We start from the raw sequence: 17,806 nt of genomic DNA on the forward strand, positions 1-17,806 counted from the left end.
GCCTGCCCCCGACCTTCTGCTACGTCTGACCTTGCCTCTGCCTAGTCCTTCTGTCCCACGCCTTCTCAGCAGTCAGCGAGGTAGAGCCGTTGCTAGTGGATACGACCTGGTTGCTACTGCCGCAGCAAGACCATCCCGCTTTGCGGCGGGCTCTGGTGAACACCAGTAGCCTCTTAGAACCGGTCCACTAGCACGGTCCACGCCAATCCCTCGCTGACACAGAGGATCCACTACCTGGAAGCCGAATCGTGACAGTAGATCCGGCCATGGATCCCGCTGAGGTGCCGCTGCCAAGTCTCGCTGACCTTCCCACGGTGGTCGCTCAGCAATCGCAGCAGATTGCCCAACAAGGACAGCAGCTGTCGCAGTTGACCACCACGTTACAGCAACTTCTGCCTCTGCTACAGCAGCAACCATCTCCTCCGCCAGCTCCTGCACCTCCTCCGCAGCGAGTGGCCGCCCCTAGCCTCCGCTTGTCCCTGCCGGACAAATTTGATGGGGACTCTAAACTCTGCCGTGGATTTTTGTCTCAGTGTTCCCTGCATATGGAGATGTTGTCGGACTTGTTTCCTACAGAACGGTCTAAGGTGGCGTTCGTAGTGAGCCTTCTTTCAGGAAAGGCCTTGTCTTGGGCCACACCGCTCTGGGACCGCAATGATCCTGCCACAGCCACAGTCCAGTCCTTCTTCGCTGAAGTCCGGAGTGTCTTCGAGGAGCCAGCCCGAGCTTCTTCTGCCGAGACTGCCCTGTTGAACCTGGTCCAGGGTAATTCTTCAGTGGGCGAGTACGCCATCCAATTTCGTACTCTTGCTTCCGAGTTATCATGGAATAACGAGGCTCTCTGCGCGACCTTTAAAAAAGGCCTATCCAGTCGCATCAAGGATGTGCTGGCCGCACGAGAGATTCCTGCCAACCTGCAAGAACTCATCCATTTGGCTACCCGCATTGACATGCGTTTTTCTGAGCGACACCAAGAGCTCCGCCAGGAAAAAGACTTAGATCTCTGGGCACCTCTCCCACAGCATTCTTTGCAGTCTACGCCTGGGCCTCCCGCCGAGGAGGCCATGCAAGTGGATCGGTCTCGCCTGACCCAGGAAGAGAGGAATCGCCGTAGGGAAGAAAATCTTTGTCTGTACTGTGCCAGTACTGAGCATTTCTTGGTGGATTGCCCTATCCGTCCTCCACGTCTGGGAAACGCACGCACGCACCCAGCTCACGTGGGTGTGGCGTCTCTTGGTTCTAAGTCCGCTTCTCCACGTCTCACGGTGCCCGTGCGGATTTCTCCTTCAGCCAACTCCTCCCTCTCAGCCGTGCCCTGCTTGGACTCTGGTGCCTCCGGGAATTTTATTTTGGAGTCTTTTGTGAATAAATTCCGCATCCCGGTGACCCGTCTCGTCAAGCCGCTCTACATTTCCGCGGTCAATGGAGTCAGACTGGATTGCACTGTGTGTTACCGCACAGAACCCCTCCTGATGTGTATCGGACCCCATCGCGAAGTGATTGAGCTCTTCGTCCTACCCAACTGTACCTCTGAGGTCCTCCTCGGTCTGCCATGGCTCCGGCTTCATTCCCCCACCCTTGATTGGACCACCGGGGAGATCAAGAACTGGGACTCTGCCTGCCATAGGAAGTGCCTCTCCCCCCCTCCCAGTCCCGTCAGGCAAGCCTCAGTGCCTCCTCATGGCCCCCGTCCTGGTGACACACTGCCCCGTGCCAGGCTTCGCCCTCTGCCCTCCCTCCCCATTCCCACTCCTGCTGTACTGCCTGCCGTTGAGGAAACCCTCCATTCTTTCCCGGTGTCCTCATCCCAGGGGAGGCAGTTACCGGACAAAGAAAAGGGGAGACCTAAGGGGGGGGGTACTGTTACGCCTAGCGCTCCGGGTCCCCGCTCCTCCCCGGAGCGCTCACGGCGTCTCTCTCCCTGCAGCGCCCCGGTCAGTCCCGCTGACCGGGAGCGCTGCACTGTCATGGCCGTTGGGGATGCGATTCGCACAGCGGGACGCGCCCGCTCGCGAATCGCATCCCAGGTCACTTACCCGTCCCGGTCCCCTGCTGTCATGTGCTGGCGCGCGCGGCTCCGCTCTCTAGGGCGCGCGCGCGCCAGCTCTCTGAGACTTAAAGGGCCAGTGCACCAATGATTGGTGCCTGGCCCAATTAGCTTAATTGGCTTCCACCTGCTCCCAGACTATATCTGCTCACTGCCCCTGCACTCCCTTGCCGGATCTTGTTGCCTTGTGCCAGTGAAAGCGTTTAGTGTGTCCAAAGCCTGTGTTACCTGAACCCTTGCTATCCATCTTGACTACGAACCTTGCCGCCTGCCCCCGACCTTCTGCTACGTCTGACCTTGCCTCTGCCTAGTCCTTCTGTCCCACGCCTTCTCAGCAGTCAGCGAGGTAGAGCCGTTGCTAGTGGATACGACCTGGTTGCTACTGCCGCAGCAAGACCATCCCGCTTTGCGGCGGGCTCTGGTGAACACCAGTAGCCTCTTAGAACCGGTCCACTAGCACGGTCCACGCCAATCCCTCGCTGACACAGAGGATCCACTACCTGGAAGCCGAATCGTGACAGCTGTAGTTTCCACTCTGTCTACTAGGGGCGGTGCGCGAGCGCTGGCTATGTTTTATAGAGCGCTCCCTAGTGGTTCCCCTTCCAATCTCTGGAGGACACTCCCTATATAAAGAGATGTTGTGTGGTAATAACTCAATTGTGAATTATGAATTGTGGTCATAAATATTATTAATTATGAAAAATTACAAATTATTAAAATTATTAAAAATCTCAAAATTATGACCTGGTGAGTTGTAGACAAAGCTAATCAATACAATTCACATCTGAGTCCGACTATTTCCTCAGATATTAACAAGTTATTTTTATGATGGGATGACAGTAACACTTAAGGATGTAGTTTTGCAATATACAATAATATACAGGTATTATAAAGTATGCAGATTTATTGGTTATAAGGTTATAAACAGAAATGAGTAATAAACACAATGATATATGCAAATGAATATCAATTAGATATTAGTAAACAGTATAAGATTGTTAATTGACTACATTTAGTAGAACAATACATGTGAGTAGTTAGTAACTTGTTACAATAAACAAAAGTTACTAGGATAGAATATCATATAAGAAAAAGGTTACATATCACTTTAGCAAGAGGAACCTCATGATATTAGGATGGGCAATATCTAATCAATAGACATCAATATTTGGAATGCTAGATACATTCTCCGCCCCCTTCTAACCAACTACAAATCACATGACTTCAAGAATGGGGAAATCCATCTAAGATATAAAATATGGAAGAATTATGATGTACTTCCCCCCATTCTGGACTATTTTCTATACATGACTTTGGTAAGACATTAAGACTGATTAGCAGAGATAGATGATCTTGCTCTATATTTTAGGAGGAAAAACTTGAAACAAGTTTCCTGTGTGGGAAATATATTTATAACACTTAGTTTGGCGAGTAGGAATTCAATCAATATGTCTAAGCAATTATTTAATGCTTTGATAGATTATGAGTTTTGATTCTTCCGCAGGTAGAATGAAATCTCACAATATCCTAAAACTATAATCTCAATATCGAGATAATTAATTATTATGTTTTAATTAATTTAGTCGCCAATCTAGATGGTATAATTCCATCCACATTTTCCCAATTAGTCTTAATTAAATGGAATACCATTTTTGTGTCTCTTACCAAAACTTTGTAAGAACCTTACTTCTGCTCTGAGGAACACTGAACGGTCCATCTCATCGTCAGGGACAGCCATTGGGTCGGTACCATGTAATCAGTCCAGCATCTGGGATCTCACATGGCCTCCATGGCATCCATCTTATGGACATCTTTCCTTTGTGTTCTCAGTTAGAGCAGTTCAGTCTTCAGTATCAGACTTCAGTATTCAGTATTAAGCTCCAGACAGCTAACATCTGGTTTACCAGACTTTTTAATTAGTTAGACGCGCCCTCCTAAATTGGAATTCCCCAATGAATGTAGGTTGGGCATGTACATATGGTAATGACTATGACATCACTATACTACCCAGAATGCATTGATCACATCACCCAGAATGCCTTTCCTGTGGTGTAATGTCACCTACCCCTACACTAGGGGTTGCTATTGCATAAGCAATTAGCATCATTACCATTAAGGTTTAACTTGTCAATAATTGGTCTTACACGCTTTGAAATGTGGAGCAATAATTAACAAACAGGTCTTACTTTTGACCTCTTTAAGTAATCAAACCCTGGATTCTCATAGACATCTTGGATCCTATTAGACATCCTAAATTTATTGGAAGGATAAGAATCATGGAGGTCTCTAACACAGATGTGTGAATGTTTATGTCCAGTCAAATGGGAAATTAACTGTTAAACAGGATAAGATGCACAAAGTCTTAGGAATACTCCACTAGTCGTTATCTTACCTACATTTTAGTAGTGATGTCTAGAGAATGTAACCAGACCCCTTATCAGTCTCTTATCCAAACACCATAAATAAGGTAAGTATACAAGAAGTATTCTACTCCCAGACTGGCATTTAGAGATGCAGTAAAGATGAAACTGAGAAATTGGCCTACTGATGTTATACACAAAATGGCTGACATCATGCTCTTATGCTATGAAGCATATTAAACATAGTGATTCATTTTTTTAAGTGTCCAAAATGCATGACAGAGGCCAAACCTGCTCTTCTGGGCCTCAGCAAGTTTGTTTGTTTGCTCATCCTGGAGTATACCTGAACTGCTAAGATCTCTGTAACCTGCCTGTCCTGATACCTGTCTGTCTTCTGACCCCTGCCTGTCCTGATACTTGTCTGTCTTCTGACCCCTGCCTGTCCTGATACCTGTCTGTCTTCTGACCCCTGCCTGTTCTGATACCTGTCTGTCTTCTGACCCCTGCCTGTCCTGATACCTGTCTGTCTTCTGACCCCTGTCTGTCCTTATGCCTGTTTGTCTTCTGACCCCTGCCTGTCCTGATACCTGTCTGTCTTCTGACCCCTGCCTGTCCTTATGCCTGTTTGTCTTCTGACCCCTGCCTGTCTTCTGACCCCTGCCTGTCCTGATACCTGTCTGTCTTCTGACCCCTGCCTGTCCTGATACCTGTCTGTCTTCTGACCCCTGCCTGTCCTGATACCTGTCTGTTTTCTGACCCCTGCCTGTCCTGATACCTGTCTGTCTTCTGACCCCTGCCTGTCCTGATACCTGTCTGTCTTCTGACCCCTGCCTGTCCTGATACCTGTCTGTCTTCTGACCCCTGCCTGTCCTGATACCTGTTTGCCTTCTGACCTCTGCCTGTCTTCTGACCCCTGCCTGTCCTAATACCTGTCTGTCCTCTGACCCCTGCCTGTCCTGATACCTGTCTGTCTTCTGACCCTTGCCAGTCCTGATACCTGTCTGTCTTCTGACCCCTGCCAGTCCTGATACCTGTCTGTCTTCTGACCCCTGCCTGTCCTGATACCTGTCTGTCCTCTGACCCCTGCCTGTCCTGATACCTGTCTGTCTTCTGACCCTTGCCAGTCCTGATACCTGTCTGTCTTCTGACCCCTGCATGTCCTGATATCTGTCTGTATTCGGACCTCTGCCTGTAATTAGATTTGCCTTTTGCCTTGGACTCTGTATGCCCTTTGTAAATAAACACCATTATCAGCATTTCTGTGTTTGGCGCCATCTCTAAGTGTCAGTTTTGCCCCATTCTGCCTGCCTGGCTGCCGCTTGTGGCAAAGTGGGTACACACCCATGGGGCGTTACATATGCGATGGGCAATTTTAATTTAAGGGGTACTCCACTTAATAAAACTTGATTCCTAAGTGTCTAATCGCGGGTGGTCTGCTGCGACCCTCCACAATCAGGGCCCTGTCTCTTACCTCCTAATGCAGACTCTGTCACTTCTCCACAGCACACTCTGGCCCCCACTCTCAGAGATGCACTAATACTGAAGAGAAGTAATGGCCCACTCAACCAATTGCAGTTTGAGACAAAAATCCACCTATGTCGGTGATTGGCTGAGTGGGCCATTACTTCTGTACAGCAAGGGCTTGTCTTTAAAGGGGTACTCTGGTGGAATACAATGTTTTCAAATCAACTGGTGCCATAAAGTTAAACAGATTTGTAAATTACTTCTATTAAAAAAAATCATAATCCTTCCAGTACTTATCAGCTGCTGTATGTTCCAGAGGAAGTTGTGTAGTTCTTTCCAGGCTGACCACAATGCTCTCTGCTGCTTGCTCTGTCCATGTCAGGAACTGTCCAGAGCAGGAGAGGTTTGTTATAGGGATTTCCTCCTATTCTGGACAGTTCCTGATACAGACAGAGGTGGCAGCAGGAAGCACTGTGGTCATACTGTAAATAACTATACAACTTCCTCTGGAGCATACAGCAGCTGATAAGAACTGGAAGGGTTAATTTTTTTATAGAAATAATTTACAAATCTGTTTAACTTTCTGGAGCCAGTTGATATGAAAAAATGTTTTGTGTGAGAGCTGTGGGGCACTGTGGAGATGTGACGGAGCCTGCATTAAGAGAATGTGAGAGGTCCCAGCGGTTAGACCTCCGGCAATCAGACACTTATTCCCTATCCTTTCGATAAAGGATACATTTTATTAATTGAAGTACCCCTTAGAATCAGGTGGAAAACAAATGTTTTCAAATCAAATGGTGCAAGGATGTTTAACAGATTTGTAAATTACTTATTTTGTTTAAATCTTAATCCTTCCAGTACTTATCAGCTGCTGTATACTACAGAGGAAATTGGGCAGTTCTTTTCAGTCTGACCACAGTGCTCTCTGCTGACACCTCTGTCCGGGTCAGGAACTGTCCAGAGCAGCAGAAAATCCCCGTAGAAAACCTCTCCTGCTCTGGACAGTTCCTGACATGGACAGAGGTGTCAGCAGAGAGCACTGTGGTCAGACTGGAAAGAACTACACAACTTCCTCTGGAGCATACAGCAGCTTATAAGTACCGGAAGGGTTAACATTTTTATATAGAAGTAATTTACAAATCTGTTTAACTTTCTGGCACCAGTTGATATGAAAACATTTTTTTTTTCCAGCGAATTACCCCTTTAAAGTTCTAAGTAGGTGTGTGTGTGTGTGTGTGTGCATGTATGTATGTATATATGTATTTATTTAAGTGTATACATATACCGTATTTTTCGTCATATAAGACGCTTCGGCATATAAGACGCACCTAATTTTATAGGATAAAAATCTAGAAAATAAAGATTCTGAACCAATACAATGTAAAGTATAGGACATTGATCTTCAATCTATGGACCTTCAAATGTTGCAAAACTACAACTCCCAGCATGCCCGGACAGCCGTTGGCTTTCCGGGCATGCTGGGAGTTGTAGTTTTGCAAAATCTGGAGGTCCGCAGGTTGAAGACCACTGGTATAGGAGGTAATACTCACGTGTCCCCGCCGCTCCGGACCGTCACCGCTGCCCTGGATGTCTCCTCCATCGCTGTCGCCGCGTCCCCGGGGTGTCCCCGTCGTTCCGGAACATCTCTGCTGCCCGGTATCCTCGCTTTCTGTTGCCGCCAAGACGTCGCTACGCACGCCGCTCCTATTGGATGACGGGGCGGCGTGCGCGACGACGTGATGATGACGAAGGAGAGCGCCGGCCATGCAGGGGATCCCGGCACGGAGCAGACACCGAGGAGGCAGGTCAGGTCCCTCCCAGTGTCCTGTAAGCTGTTCGGGACGCCGCGATTTCACCGTGGCGGTCCCGAACAGCCCGACTGAGCAGCCGGGTTAGTGTTATTTTCGGTTCAGACGCGGCAGTCAGCTTTGATCGCCACGTCTGAAGGGTTAATACAGGGCATCACCACGATCGGTGATGTCCTGTATTAGCCACGGGTTCCGGCCGTTGATGGCCGCAGGGACCGCCGCAATAGGGGTGTATTCGCCTTATAAGACGCACCAACTTTCCCCCCCCAGTTTTGGGGAAGAAAAAGTGCGTCTTATACAGCGAAAAATACGGTATGTATGTATTTGTGTGGGCATTATCATGGGAGGAAAATTTTCCCTAAATTTCTGCCTGCCAATATGAGTTTTCGGTAGGTGACTTTTTTTCTGTATTTCTTCTTTCTGAAATATAAAGAGAAGACTTTAACAAAAACTTAAAGGGGTTATCCAGGAAAAAACTTTTTTTTATATATATCAACTGGCTCCAGAAAGTTAAACAGATTTGTAAATTACTTCTATTAAAAAATCTTAATCCTTTCAGTACTTATGAGTTTCTGAAGTTGAGGTTGTTCTTTTCTGTCTGTGCTCTCTGATGACACCTGTCTCGGAAAACGCTCAGTTTAGAAGCAAATCCCCATAGCAAACCTCTTCTAAACTGGGCAGTTCCCGAGACACGTGTCATCAGAGAGGATTTAGACAGAAAAGAACAACCTTAACTTCAGAAGCTCATAAGTACTGAAAGGATTAAGATTTGTTAATAGAAGTAATTTACAAATCTGTTTAACTTTCTGGAGCCAGTTGATATATATAAAAAAGTTTTTTCCTGGATAACCCCTTTAACCTTACAAAATGATATGTTCTGTGCTAGTTTTCCTGATCAGGGCTGATTTATTTGGGTCACATAAGAATTAATTATATTCTACAATAAACTTGTAGAGCAAAGCAAAAGTAATGTAGAAAGTCATTGTAACCTTGCAGAAAGGCTGGCTGCTTATTTAAATCGCCATAATGATAGCTATTTACGCTTTGTGTGCCTCTGCTTTTCTGCTCCGCTGCTGTTACATTCACATTATTTTACTTTAAACACAATATACTGTACTTATAAAATGCCTAAAAGGGCTGCCTAGCTGAGATTGCCTGCCATGTGTGGGCCCTGACAATGTAGAAGGAGACGCTCTAATGTACCGTACAATGACACATTACAATGAAGGTCGTCATTGCTAACGTCCTGTTGTGGGATTATACGTTAGATAAGACATCAGCCATAACTGTAATAGCCTCTCCCTAATACTGTGGAGGTCTGACTCGTCGAGGTATGGACTCCATAGACCTGTGATGTAGCCTGTGGTATCCTGCACCAAGACATCAGCAGCAGATCTTGTAAGTCCTGCAAGGTGTGAGATGCGGCCTCCATGGATGGGACTAGTTTCTCCAGCACATCCCACAGATGACCGGTCAGATTGAGATCTGGGGAATCTGGGGGCCAAGTTGCCACCTTGATCTCTTTGTCATGTTTAGGGGTTATCCAGGAAAAAACTTTATATATATATATATATATATATATATATATATATATATATATATATATATATATCAACTGGCTCCAGAAAGTTAAACAGATTTGTAAATTACTTCTATTAAAAAATCTTAATCCTTTCAGTACTTATGAGCTGCTGAAGCTGAGTTGTTCTTTTCTGTCTAAGTGCTCTCTGATGACACCTGTCTTGGGAACTGTCCAGAGTAGAAGCAAATCCCCATAGCAAACCTCTTCTACTCTGTGCAGTTCCCGAGACAAGCAGATATGTCAGCAGAGAGCACTGTTGTCAGACAGAAAAGAATAACTCAACTTCAGCAGCTGATAATTATTGGAAGGATTAAGATTGTTTAATAGAAGTCATTTACAAATATGTTTAAATTTCTGGAGCCAGTTGATATATATATATATATATATATATATATATATATATATATATATATAATAAAGTTTTTCCTGGAATACCCCTTTAACTTCTACAGTGTGGTCGGTAGCTTTATTCTGCTGAGGTAACAGCCTTAAAGGGGTACACTGGTGGAAAACATGTATTTATTTATTTTAATCAATTGGTGCCAGACAGTTAAAAAGATTTGTAAATTACCTCTATTAAAGAATCTTAATCCTTCCAGAACTTATCAGCTGCTGTATGCTCCACAGGAAGTTATTTTCTTTTTGAATTTATTTTCTGTCTAACCCCAGTTCTCTCTGCCCATGTCAGGAAATGTCCAGTGCTGGAGCAAATCCCCATAGCAAACCTCTCCTGCTGTGAACAGTTCCTGACATGGACAGAAGTGTCAGCAGAGAGCACTGTGGTCAGTACTGATAAGTACTGGAAAGATTAAGATTCTTAAATAGTAATTCATTTACAAATCTGTTTAACTTTCTGGCACCAATTGATTAAAAAAAATGTTTTCCACCTGAGTAACCCTTTAAGGGCTTCCGTTGCCATGAAGAAGGAGACTTGGTTTGTGCACTTGTTAGGTAGGTGGTATGTGTCACAGTAACATGATGCCAGGAGGACACAATGTTTCCCAGCAGAGCATTACCCATCACACTGCCCCCGCTGACTTGTCTTCTTCCTATAGTGCATCCTGGTGCCATCTCTTCTCCAGGTAAGCAATGCACCTACATCTGCCCATCCACATGATTTATCAAACCAGGTCCCAATCTTCCATTACTGCATGTTCCAGTACTGATGGTCATGTGCCCATCTTAAGTGCTTATGCTGGTGGACGGGGATTAGAGATGAGCGAACTTTTCAAAAATTTGATTCGCCGAATTTTCCCGAAAAGTTTGTTTCGATCCGAATTTATTCGCGGCAAATCGATGTTAAAAAAGGCTATTTCTAGCCTACATATAGCCTCTATAGGGGTATAGAACACTTTGCTGTGTCCTAAAACGCATATGGAATGTGCTGGGTAGTGAAATAATACTGTTATTCAGAATAGCATGCAGATTACCGGCATCGCTCTTAGAATCACTGCCGCACAGCAGCACAATGACAGAGCCTGGTGGTGGCATCAGTGTCAGGAGAACATATAGTGACTGAATGACAGAGTGGACATAGCGTGGCAAGAGGAGACCATTTAGTGGCTGAATGGCACAGCATGGAGTTGGCTGATGCACTAGTACACTACACACCAGGGCTTCACAATCCCTCTCCCCAAAAAAAACAACACAATATATGAAATTTTTGACAAAGATTTCTCATTGGTAGCACCCGCTATCCAAAAGTTAGAAATTTCCAAACTCAGGCCCCACCTCTGCGGCATCAGTAACCCATATATTGCCTGTAGGACACAGACTGGAGTTGGCTGATGCACCAGTACACTCCAGGGCTTCACAATCCCCCCTCCAAAATCAACACAATGAGAAATATTTGTCAAAGATTTCTCATTGGTAGCACCCGCTATCCAAAAATTTGAAATTTCCAGAACCAGGCCCCACCCCGTGGCATCAGTAACCCATATATTGCCTGCATGAGACAACCTGGAGTTGACTGATGCAAGAGTACACACCAGGGCTTCACAATCCCCCCCCCAAAAAAAAAAACAACACAATATATGACATTTTTGTCAAAGATTTCTTATTGGTAGCACCCGCTATCCAAAAATTTAGAAATTTCCAGAACCAGGCCCCACCCCTGCGGCATCAGTAACCCATATATTGCCTGCATGCCTGGTGGTGGCATCAGTGTCAGGAGAACATATAGTGACTGAATGACAGAGTGGACATAGCGTGGCAAGAGGAGACCATTTAGTGGCTGAATGGCACAGCATGGAGTTGGCTGATGCAAGAGTACACACCAGGGCTTCACAATCCCCCCAAAAAACCAACACAATATATGAAATTTTTGTCAAAGATTTCTCATTGATAGCACCCACTATCCAAAAATTTGAAATTTCAAGACCCAGGCCCCACCTCTGCTGCATCAGGAACCCATATATTGACTGTAGGACACAGCCTGGAGTTGGCTGATGCACCAGTACACACCAGGGCTTCACAATCCCCCCTCCAAAATCAACATAATGAGAAATGTTTGTCAAAGATTTCTCATTGGTAGCACCTGCTATCCAAAAATTTGAAATTTCCAGAACCAGGCCCCACCCCTGTGGCATCAGTAACCCATATATTGCCTGCATGACACAGCCTGGAGTTGGCTGATGCAAGAGTACACACCAGGGCTTCACAATCCCCCCCCCAAAAACCAACACAATATATGAAATTTTTTAAAGAAATACCTTTGTTTAAGAACAAGCACATATCCAACAGTTCACAAGACTCTATAATGCAGGGCGGTGGACCACCCAAAGACATTCTTCTCAAAAATAATAAACCACACAATGTTTGATTTTTTTTTACAAAAACTAATTCAATATGTGTGTAAGCGCATCTGTCTCCAAAAGATCAGATCACCAAAGGACTTTTTTTGCCCAAAATGATGAAGCAGCGTTAATCCCTGTCCGTATTTTATTTTTATTTTTTCATTAAAAAATCACACACAACAAGCGTTCCGTTGTGTAACGATTAGCATTCTGGAAAATTCAACTTTATTACTGATACAATTATCAGTAAATAAAAAAAAAACACTACCCAAGAGTGTTTAATTACCCCATATATTGCACCAAGAGCAGTCAAGAGAAGGCCTCAGCAGTACCCAAGAGGCTTTAATGACCCCCTACCTTTGCACAATCAATTGCGAGATCGAGCAATACCAGGTGTGTTATGCCCTCTGATTTCCGGGGCCGCAGGCGCGCTCCACTGAACGGATTAGTGTGTCTCTATCTTTCATCGACCAAAGCTGGTAACCCGCTAACTCCCAGAAAGGTAAGCTGCCGCGAAGCAGGTGGTCTCCCCCAGGCACGTTTGGTTCCAGAATTTCCACTACTGCCACACCACACTGACTGCCAACCGTGCTACCGCCTTGCTGACTCAAGGGCACCCTGCAATTCTCTTCTGCAGTTCAGCAGTTCAGAAGACTCTATAATGCAGGACGGTGGACCACCCAAAGATATTCTTCTATAATATATTAAACCACACAATATGTTAAATTTTTTTAAATAATTGAAATTCCAAGACCAAGGCCCCACCTCTGCTGCATCAGTAACCCATATATTGCCTAACGGACACAGACTGGAGTTGATTGATGCACGAGTACACACTACACACCCGTCACCCGGGCTTCACAATCCACCCCAAAAAAACGCAAAATTTTATCGAAATTGTCGGACAAAATACCTTTTTTTTTAAAAAAAACAAGCGCATATACAGCAGGATGGTGGACCACCCAAAGACATTCTTCTCAAAAGTAATAAACCACACAATGTTTGAAATTAGGTTAAAAAAAATTGTTACATGTGTGTAAGCGCATCTGTCTCCAAAAAATCAGATGGCAAAAGGATTCTATTCGCCAAAAATGATTAAGCAGAGTTAATCCCTCTCCATCTATTTTTTTTTCATTAAAAAATCACACGCAACAAGCGTTCCGTTGTGTAACGGTTAGCATTCTGCAAAATTCAATTTTATTACTGATAAAATTACCAGTAAATTTAACAATAACACTACCCAAGAGTGTTTAATTACCCCATACATTGCACCAGGAGCAGTCAGGAGTAGGCCTCAGCAGTACCCAAGAGGCTTTAATAACCCCTTACCTTGCCCGATCAATTGCGAGATCGAGCAATAACAGGTGTGTTATGGCCTCAGATGTCCTGGGCCGCACTAGCGCTCCACTGAACGGATTAGCGTCTCTCTATCTTTCAAGGACAGGTGCGTGTTGCACACTGAAACCAGTTCGTGATAGGGATCTGTGATTGCAATTATTTTATCTTAAAACGAGGAATTACCAGTAAGTGAGGGTCATAAGCTGGCGTTTATTAAGTCCCTGCCCTTTGTACACACCGCCCGTCGCTATAAGCGATTGGATTAGTTAGTGAGTTGGTTAGTGAGGTCCTCGGATCGGCCCAGGCGGGGTAGGAGAAGGCCCTGGCAGAGCACCGAGAATTTAACGATCATTGTTGAAATTTGCATTAAGCATGTATTTAGCTACTGCTAAACATCCAAAAATGTAAGGCCCAAGGCCAGGGGCAGTAGGGAGGCAAATAGTTCCTGAAAGACACAGAATGAGTCTGGAGCATGCATTTGCAGTACCCAAGAGGTTTTCATAACCCCTTACATTTAAAGATTAATGTTTACATTTGCATTAAGCATGTATTTAGCGACTGCTAAACTTCAAAAAATTATAGGCCCAAGGCCTGAGGCACCAGGGAGGCAAGTAGTTTGTGAAAGACACAGAATGAGTCTGGAGCAGTCATTCGCAGTACCCAAGAGGGTTTCATAACCCCTTACATTTAAAGATCAATGTTGACATTTGCATTAAGCATGTATTTAGCTACTGCTAAACTTTAAAAAATTATAGGCCCAAAGCCAGAAACTTCAGTTTTCCCCATATTAGGAGCATAGTTGTCCCCCAGATTAGGCAGCATAGATGTCCCCCAGATTAGGACCATAGTTGTCCCCCAGATTAGGCAGCATAGATATCACCCAGATTAGAAGCATACTTGTCCATCAGATTAGGCAGCATAGATGTCCCCCAGATTAGGCAGCATAGTTGTCCCCCAATCAGTGCGGGCCGGTCAGAGCCATTGAAAGGGCCGTATGTGGCAAGCAGGCCGTACAATGCCCAGGTCTGCCCCAGAGGGTTTCATAACCAACCACAATAGAGAAACTTTTGTTGTAGGAGCATGGTCAATCTACTCAGACCCATCTTTCATTGGTGGCTGGAAATCCTGGCTGATCCATCCCTGATTCATCTTGACAAACGTCAGTCTCTCCACATTTTTAGTGGACAGACGAGTTCGCCTTGGGGTGACTATGGCCCTGGCCGCACTAAACACCCACTCTGATGGCACACTACTGGCCGGGCAGGACAGCTTTTCCAGGGCAAACTCCGCTAGTTGCGGCCATAAATCGAGTTTGGCTGCCCAGAAGTCCAGCGGATCTTCAACGGTTGTTGGCAGGGTCATGTCGAGGTAAGCCATCACCTGCTGGTTCAGGTCCTGCTCCATGTCCACCAGCTGCTGATGAGTAGCTTCACTATGCGGCTGAAGGAAGCTACTCATCAGCGACTGTAGACTCAGGCTGCTGCAGATTGAGCCAGTACTGCTCCTGCCACCCCTCCCCAGCAGCCGTGGCAGTGGAAGGTGAGCGCAGAGGGCCCCCCGAGTCAGACCTGCGAGTGGATGGACCATGTGGCCGATAGGCATCGGCCAACCGACTACGTAGAAGCTCCCTGAAGTAGGTCAGTTTGTCCTCCCTCTCAGTGGGTGTAAAAAAGGCCCCCGTTCTGGGCTGGTAGCAAGGGTCTAATAAGGTGGAGATCCAGAAGTCATCGCGCTGATGAATTTTGACAATTCGGGGGTCACTACGCAAGCAACTCAGCATGCATCGTGCCATTTGTGACAGTGACTCGCTGGGACTACCTGCCTCCATCTCCACTGCATACTGCCACGGTGTGTCTGGGTCCTCTGTCTCGCCTCCCACATAATAACCCTCCAGCTCCTCTGGCTGCTCCTGCTCCTCCCCTCCTGTCCAATGACCAGAAACACCGGCCATCTCATCCACCGTAAACTGTGCTCCGCTCTGCCCCTCATCATCCTCCTCCAGTTCATCCCCCACAGGACTCATGTAGCCTTCTGATGTAGGCGCAACATCTCCATTGCCGTGACCAACCATGTTTTCAATCATTTTTTTGAGTAAATGTAGGAGTGGAATTACGTTGTTTATGGCGTAATTCGAGCGACTAACAAAAAATGTGGCTTCCTCAAAGGGCCTCAGCAAACGGCAGGTGTCACGTATGAGCTGCCACTCGTTCACATTGAAGTTACACAGGGGAGTACTCCTATCTGCTTGTATCATCAAAAAATCTGTGATGGCTTTTCTTTGCTCGTATAGTCTGTCCAACATATGGAGGGTGGAATTCCAATGTGTGGCAACGTCACAAATGAGACTATGTTGTGGGATACCGTTCTGACGCTGCAGCTCAAGCAAAGTGTGCTTGGCGATGTACGAGTGGCTGAAGTGCATGCACAGTTTCCTTGCCATTGTCAGGATGTCTTACAAATGGGGTGAAGACTTGATGAACTTCTTGACAACCAGATTCAACACGTGTGCCATGCAGAGCGAATGGTTCACACTTCCATGTCGAAACGTGGCCACAATGTTCTTCCCATTGTCGGTCACCATGGTTCCCATTTCAAGATTTCGTGGAGTAAGCCATACTTGGATTTCTTCCCTAATGAACTTCAGCAGTTCCTCCCCTGTGTGACTCCGTTCGCCAAGGCAAACCATGTGAAGGTTGGCTTCACACCGCTGTGCCCTACACACGTGGTATGATGAAGGGCCACCGAGATTTGGATGTGCAGTGGAGGCCGAGGACACGGGGGAGGAGGAGGCGCACACTGTAAAAGGACCAACTGCCTGGGAGCGAGAGTGTGGAGGAGGAAGCGGTGTGACCTGTCCAAGTTGCTGCTGTTGCTGCGCAGGAACAACATTTACCCAGTGGGCCATAAAAGACATGTATTGTCCCTGCCCGTAGTTACAGCTCCACACATCGGCGCTGCCGTGCACTTTTGAACACACCGACAGGCTCAAGGACTGGCTCACCTTCTCTTGTACAAATTTATGCAGGGCTGGTACTGCCTTCTTCGCAAAGAAATGACGGCTTGGGACTCTCCACCTCGGCTCGGCACAAGCCATCAATTCACTGAAAGCTGCAGAGTCCACCAGTTGGAAAGGGAGGGACTGCAACACCAGCAACTTGGACAGGAGCACATTCAACTTCTGCGCCGTTGGATGAGTGGGCGCATACTGTTGTCTCTTGGACATGGCTTCGCCGATCGATTGTTGGCGGAATGGCTGACTACGAGTGGAGGAAGCAGGAGTGCAAGAAGGATGGTTTGACACAATGCTCCCTTCGGCTGAGGTGGTGGAGCCTTGGCTGGATGACGGAGGGAGCGGATGGCCACTGGGTGATGCGGCAGGCTGAACCACTACCTCAGAGCCACGGTTATCCCAGGCCGATTTATGGTGGCAAATCATGTGTTGACGCAGGGCCGTGGTGCCGAGATTGGGACCCTGGCCACGCTTCACTTTCTGCCCACAGATTTTGCATGTGACTACGCTTAGGTCCTCCGGATTCTTTATGAAGAACAACCACACCGCAGAGTAGCTGATTTTCCCACCCGTAGTTCGCACTATTTCACTGCTATTGGCGTCGTCTCCAGGAACCCCTGTTCCACTACCTCCCTGAATGGTAGCTTGCAGCGAAGCAGGTGGTCTCCCCCTGGCACGTTTGGCTCCTGAATTTCCACTACTGCCACCACCACGCTGATTGCCAACCGTGCTACCGCCTTGCTGCCTCATAGACAAAGAGCAAATCTCTTCTCCTGATGATGATGAAGCCCCGGCTTCTGCACCCGACTCCCAATTGCAATCGGCTTCATCATCATCAAAAGATGTGTGCACGTCACTGATGTCCTCCTCGTGTTCCACCACAGTGTCTGCCTAAGGACCCTGAGCAATTGAAACACAGCCTCCCATGTCACTCTCCGCATCACTACTTGGATGCCTTGGGGAGCAAGAGACGCATGTCTCCTCACATTCTTGGCTGCCCATTAGATGCTGACTGTCCTCTATTACATCGTCCTCGCTAAATAGTGGAGCTGAACCCAAAGCATGAGATACTTCTTTGGGAGAGGGAAAAGCATAGGACAAAGGCAATGGGATTACAGGGACTGCTCACGGGCCATGCCAACTGAGGGTTGTGTCTGAGGAACCCACTGACTCTTGACTGGGGTTGTCAGATGTCGCTTGTGATGATGGGGATGAGTGTGCAAACCAATTGACGAGGAGAGATGGGTCGACGACACGACCGCTGGGTGTTAACGGGAGCTCAGGCCTATTGCTGCGACTCCTGCTGCCACTCGCCCCAAGTCTGCTGCCAACTCTGCCTGACGTATGTAGGCCTCTGCCCCTTCTCTGTGCACGTCCTGGCACTTCCCTGCCTGACATACTT

At 46.7% G+C, this 17,806-nt stretch overlaps 1 long non-coding RNA gene across 3 annotated transcripts in view; it reads right to left on the minus strand.

Moving 5' to 3' along the window:
- The window catches only part of LOC130274457 (uncharacterized), a 63,686-nt gene that overhangs the window by 12,555 nt on the left and 33,325 nt on the right, over nt 1–17,806 (minus strand). Inside the window, exon 4 of one of the 3 annotated variants that reach the window (XR_008844394.1) lies at nt 2,568–2,670. The exons of the other annotated variants lie outside the window; for them this stretch is intronic. This is a non-coding gene — a long non-coding RNA (uncharacterized LOC130274457). Of the gene's footprint in view, nt 1–2,567; nt 2,671–17,806 lie in introns of those variants that run through there. 3 annotated transcript variants of the gene reach the window in all.

This window comes from Hyla sarda, chromosome 5, assembly GCF_029499605.1.
Source record: "Hyla sarda isolate aHylSar1 chromosome 5, aHylSar1.hap1, whole genome shotgun sequence".
In the NCBI taxonomy this organism is placed as follows: Eukaryota; Metazoa; Chordata; class Amphibia; order Anura; family Hylidae; genus Hyla; species Hyla sarda.